The sequence below is a fragment of the Aptenodytes forsteri genome, unplaced genomic scaffold (genome assembly GCF_000699145.1).
Source record: "Aptenodytes forsteri isolate BGI_AS27 unplaced genomic scaffold, ASM69914v1 Scaffold217, whole genome shotgun sequence".
Lineage (NCBI taxonomy): Eukaryota > Metazoa > Chordata > Aves > Sphenisciformes > Spheniscidae > Aptenodytes > Aptenodytes forsteri.
Genome location: NW_008796222.1, coordinates 7,813,325 through 7,819,408, shown reverse-complemented (window position 1 = coordinate 7,819,408; position 6,084 = coordinate 7,813,325). Strand labels below are relative to the sequence as shown.

At 39.2% G+C, this 6,084-nt stretch overlaps 1 protein-coding gene across 1 annotated transcript in view; it reads right to left on the bottom strand.

Moving 5' to 3' along the window:
• CDK19 (cyclin dependent kinase 19) overlaps positions 1-6,084 on the bottom strand; it is a 121,722-nt gene that overhangs the window by 48,560 nt on the left and 67,078 nt on the right. The gene's annotated exons all lie outside the window — the stretch shown is intronic.

Sequence of the window (6,084 nt, the reverse complement as noted above, 5' to 3'; positions counted from 1 at the left end):
TGGTGTTTGGCTGCCTGCCGGGTTAAACCACAACACACTGTTTGAGAGGAAAAAATCTTTTGCATAATTCTGAGAGATGGAAACTGGATATTCCATCATAAACCATGGTGTCAGATTATGTTAGGGACTTATGTATTTCATAGCTGCTGAACTGATACGGTCAAAATAATCATTAATTCCAGATACCAGAAATTCTAATAGCAAAGTGTAGAATTTACCTCAAGCTCTGGAACTGATGGTAAGTAGCTAGAAGTAGGAACAAACTGTACAGAAGATATCTGAAATATTTCTTTGGAATGCCTTAGATAAAGATTTTGGTTAAACACATTCCTTGCCTGTATCCACTATGTGTTGAGAGGGGAAACGTACTGTTTTCATATCGAAGCTAGCTATCAAAGACATCTTTTCATGTTTATACATTCTTATAAAACTCTACGCACAGAAAGCAAAAGAAAGCAGAAATACTAAAACTATGCCTACAGTGCAACCATAGATCTGCACATATTAAAAAAAAAAGTCCCTGAAATAAACTTAAGATTATCTAGCCTACAACAGCAGCAATGATGTGACTACGCAGGCTTCCTTACAGACTCATTTAAACCAGCCCATGACTCTGGATACTCTACGGAGAACCAGTCAAAATCATACAATGCTTTGGGCTGGACGAGACCTCTGGAGGTCATCTGGTGCTCAAAACAGGGAGGTCACCCTGCTCAAAACAGTGCTAACTTCCAAGATAGAACCAACTCTGAAGCCGCATCAGGTTTCTGAGTGTCATAACCAAGGGAGCTGCAATTCTCCAAGGACGGAGGTTCCTCAGCCTTTCTGGTGGGCAAACCCTTGCACTGCCTGACCACTCTCATGATGAAAAATTGTTTCTCATCCCCTAATCAAAATGTCTCTTGGGGAAATGTGTGTCTGTGACCCTTCCTCCTTCCTCTGCATACCTCTTAAAATGGCTTCATCTTCTGTACAACCTCCCATCAGGCAGTTAAAGTCCATACTGAAAATGCTGCATGCTGCTGAGTGCAGTGGCAGTAAAGGTGACGCATGCAAAGCTATCTCCATCACCCTATTATACTCCCATTACACCTTTGGCTGAACAGTTACATAGCTACACATTTAACACTGGAAACACATATTTGAGATGACAGAGTCAGCCTAGAAGTCCAGACTCTGGAACATACTCACTACAAATGCATTTTACCATGGGAAAGACTGACCTTCCCCCCCCCGCCCCTTCATTTTAACCAAATCACATATAGGCAAACTACCTAGTACATTCTATTCAAGTTGCCATGCCTCCAGTTACTCTCATATATAACCATCCTTATGATAATGAAATCAGCGGTCAGATAAAGTATTCATTTCTCTGTTTTACTTCATTTTTCACAGGTTAGATGTTCTCTTGAGAGGTAATTAAGCATATACCTCAACTGACATTAATTCTTTAAATTCACCCTGCTCAGCCCTATCCAGGCACTCCCCAAAATGGCCTAAACATCCATGTTCCTTGTAAGAATGCTCTGTTTCAAAATCAATTTGAAACAATTGTTTCTTAGGCAATTGCTAGGAAAGACATTTAATTTATAAACTCAAGGTGTTTGATTGTTGTTGAAACAGGAAAAGACTATTCACCAAACTCTTTTCCCTGGTTAATCAATGGATAATATAGTTGCAGTTATGTCACTGGAAAATGGACTGCAAACACAGGGAATATGAAATAAGAGTAATCACAAGAGGAGAATATAATTCTGGGCTACATAAAAGTTCAGAAATGAAACAATCTTCCTTTCACACACCATTTCTTTCAGGTTTCTTATGGCTGACAGAGCATTAAATTACTGCAAGACAAAAATGAAAACTCCAGACAACTTTGGATGCCGGGCATTGCTTCTATTATAACAATCTTCACAATGTACTAGTGTACCAGTGGTTTCACCCCAATCAATGACAATGCAGTTCAAGTGAGAAAGAAAAGAATGAAAAAACCCTCACATTAGGAGAATGCCAAAACATTTGACACAAATTAAATTTTATGTTGCTATGCAACATTATCCAAAGCATTCTGCTGGTGCTAGTGCTGCAACAGCATATTTGAACTTAAAACGTTACATGCAACCTTGAGAAGGACAAAGAAGGGGGAAGATGGAAACAAAGAGAAAAATATGATCATAAATTATCAATGAAAAATAAAATGTCATAAAGCAAACGTTTAAATAATACACTGAATTCACATTGTTCCTGGGATTTTCAACACATTACAGTACATACTCCAGAACAATTCCCACGAAGCTACTCAGCAATCATCTAGGGCCTTGTCTTTAGACCTTGCCTGGGCTCTTTGGGAGCGCCAAGGAGAGCGTGGGACAAGACAGATTGCTTAACCTCTGCTACCCCATTTCTGAGCAGTGCAGATGTGCAGGCCCATCGTGCATGGGAACAGAAGAAAGACTCACCTCAGAAATAATTTGGAAGAATGTTCTGCTTTTTAATATATTACAAAGAGGAAATGGAGAAATAAATTTCCCTCCACAAAAGCACAGTCAAACTCTTCCTCTGTTGGGGCTTCAGGAGACATCCTGAATGCCCCAAGATACTGCCGTCAAGCCAAGTCTATGCATCTCTGCCATCAAGTCCTTATTAGATATTCTTCACACATGATCTTTACTCAGAATAACTACCCAAAGGCAAATAAACTGAGAAGATATTTGCACGTGTGAAACATTACAGACACTACCACTTTCTTCACCTTTTTAAAGGCAAAAGCTAAGAGACAGCAAGTCTGACAGAACACTAACATGAGAAAGCCTATGACTGTACTAACCTTGGGACTAGAATTTGAGAGGAGGGGGAAACGAGATGAGATTCTCACCTGTTCCTGCTGTTGTAACTCTTTGCTTATTTGCATCACTTAGTTTCTGTTACAGCAACGTGAAAATTAGATACCATAATTGCTATATCTGGTAATTCTTTCAGTTGCAGCACTAAATTCCACCATTGCCAAATCCTGGTATTTGTTTTGTATGATATTCTGACTACTCTTCCCGGTTTAGTAGGGTTATTAAGACAGGAGGATGAAGCCTCTAGCCAATCAAAGGACAAATTACTGAAAGTGAGACTGCTGACACTGTCATAAAACATTTTGTTAATTGCCTTTCACAAAGTATCTTTGGCAGTAAAACTCCAATACCTCCATTCCCCTGAGAGTCTGGTAGAGTCAAAGTATTAACAAAGCTTTTCTGACTGCAATAAATAATATAGTACCAAATGAATAGATATAAATGTAACCCATTTTCATTACAAACCAGCTTCTGCTTGGATAGCTTAGATTTAATACTTCAACTTAATTCAGTCAAAGTCCTTTAATGGAAATTTCAAAAGAGGAAAAGAATAAGAAAAAGGTAGCGTGGTTATCTAGAGAGGTTACTTCCACGTTGAGTGGGTCTTAAGAGTCCCTTTTTGTCTGCACACGGACATGGGAATATAGCTTAAGGGACTCAGAACTATGGAATACATTTCTTTTATTATTATTTTAGGGTATAAACTTTTGGTAAGATTTAGAAAAGCAATAAAGACATTAACTTTTACAGGATTTTAACAATCAAAGGTTTATGTCTAATACTATTTCATATTGTTTAATTAGCTCTTGTCAGTTTATTACATACATTATTTTGCAGCATTAAGCCACATTATTTATCCACTTTTCATATATGTTCTTTTCCTATGCTTATAATCTCAAGGGAAAAAAAGATGAGGACCCATCTCTCCTCCCCACTTCTTTCATGCTGAGTCTAAAGACTAGAAAATCTAATCCTTATATGATCAATTTAAATGTCTGTTATACTATAGCACCAACTTCTCTTTTGTGTGGAAATAATTTACAATGTAACCCCAATCTTTATATAGTCCTTCTCAGAGTATCTTCTTGAAGCAAGCTCTTGGCTTCCAATATTTGCAGGGGTAAGTTACATGTCACTTTCTCACCATGGTTTGTCCAGCACATCAGTGTTCAGGCTTCAGGAAGAAATTTTATCACCCTAATACAAGCCTTGATGCCTACAGCAATACTAATTGGGATTTAACAGTCCAGCGGACCATAAGGTCTCAGATTCACCATCCAGTTACCACATTCTAGACGACTTACTAACGTACCAGTTGAGGCAGCACAACCTCACATGCAGTGGAAAAAAAAGCAACTATGGACTGCAAAGTGCGCAGATGCACAAAGTACAGCTGTACTGTGTCAGACTGCAAAGTGCGCAGATGCACAAAGTACCACTGCTCAGCTGACACATTCATTACAAACGAAGTTAAGCAAAGCATACCCTTTAAAATCCATCCTAACAGAAACTCCTTCCCTAGTTTATCACCATCACTCTGTTCGCCCCAGGCCCCAGATAAAATCTCTCTCCATCTCTCAGTCAGTTCACGCTGAAGCTACTCCCTCACTCCTCAGTTTCCTGACTTTGGGGGATCCTCAGGGCCCGTTCAGGCTCTGATTTTTAAGAAGCCAAGCACCAGCAGCCAGGGTCTTTAGCAACAGTTATATCTCAAACCCAGTCTTGTATCATAAAGTTAGAGAAAATTGCTTCTTCTAGTTTCCCCTTGGAGGTTGTCCCAAGGTGTCTTCATCTGAACAAGCAGCTATGGAGTTTTAAAAGTATCCAGTAAATGTGGTCTGCCTAGGGCATGCTACAACTGTGGTAACAAATGCTCGATTTAATCTCCACTGTTATTCAGAAGCACAATTGTTTCACAACATTAACCAGAGTTTATAGGAGAGCAGAATCCCCACATCATCTCAAGAGCTGTCCCGCATCACGCAGCCCGCAGCTGCACAACCGTGCCCCTTAAAGCAGGGCTCCCGGGTAGCTGGTGCGCTCTGCCCCTGTGCTGACAGCCTGCTCTTGTGCTCGAGCTGCTCCGTCGTGGCTGGGGCTGCACTGATTCCTTTGGATCCAAAGCCGTTAATGAGATTTTACAAGGCAGTGAACCTCACAGGAGACACAGCAAAACATTTTTGGATACACTGCCATACCAGTATGCAATACCAGTATTCAATACTAGACTTCAATATTACGAAGTTAGTAAAAGATCAACACGATATGATGATCCTCTTAAGCCTTTTTAGGCTATTTTCACGTAGAAGAAAAAGTTAGGCAGAGGTAACAGAGGATATATTTAGAGATAGACTCATAAGCTATAATATTTCTACTTGTTTTCTGAAGCCTGAAAGAGATTTACTCATTACCTGCCAGTTTTAGATACTCCCACACACAAATGAGATTAAGAGATATTAAGTAGCACATCTGCATGTGTTTATGTTAATGATAAACTTTATAATGTTTCTCAATACTTGGTATTTTTAATGTATGCACCCTCTGTAAAATTTAGAATAATACTGCATTCCCTTTCTGCTCATTTCATCAGTAAATGCTATGGAACGGAATGTTCAGCCGGCATTCAAATTTTTATGGTATTCCTTCTGTAGTATAAGCTCCAATTTTCACTGCAGCATAAGCCCGGTCTGACAATAAAGGTCTATACAGTCTAGATCTGACTGACGAATTGAAGACCTAATGCTTAAATCAACACTAATTCAGAATGATCAGCATCTCAAAACAATTTTAAACCTTCTCATCAAGACAATTCTTTAGATAAATTAAAGTCATATGTGAACACTAATTCAGAATGATCAGCATCTCAAAACAATTTTAAACCTTCTCATCAAGACAATTCTTTAGATAAATTAAAGGTCGTATGTGCTTAAGCAGATTTTCCAGCAATTCAAAATAATTTTCTAACAAGCCAGGCAGGAACAAGCATAGACCATTTGAATCCAGAAGGTATTTTCATTAACAACCATAAACAACTGAAAGTTACAGATCTAGAATACTGCTATTCCAAACATAGAATCATAGAATCATTAAGGTTGGAAAAGACCTCCAAGATCATCGAGTCCAACCGTCAACCCAACACCACCAGGCCCACTAAACCATGTCCTTAAGCGCCTCATCGACACATCTTTTAAATACTTCCAGGGATGGGGACTCCACCACTTCCCTGGGCAGCCTCTTCCAA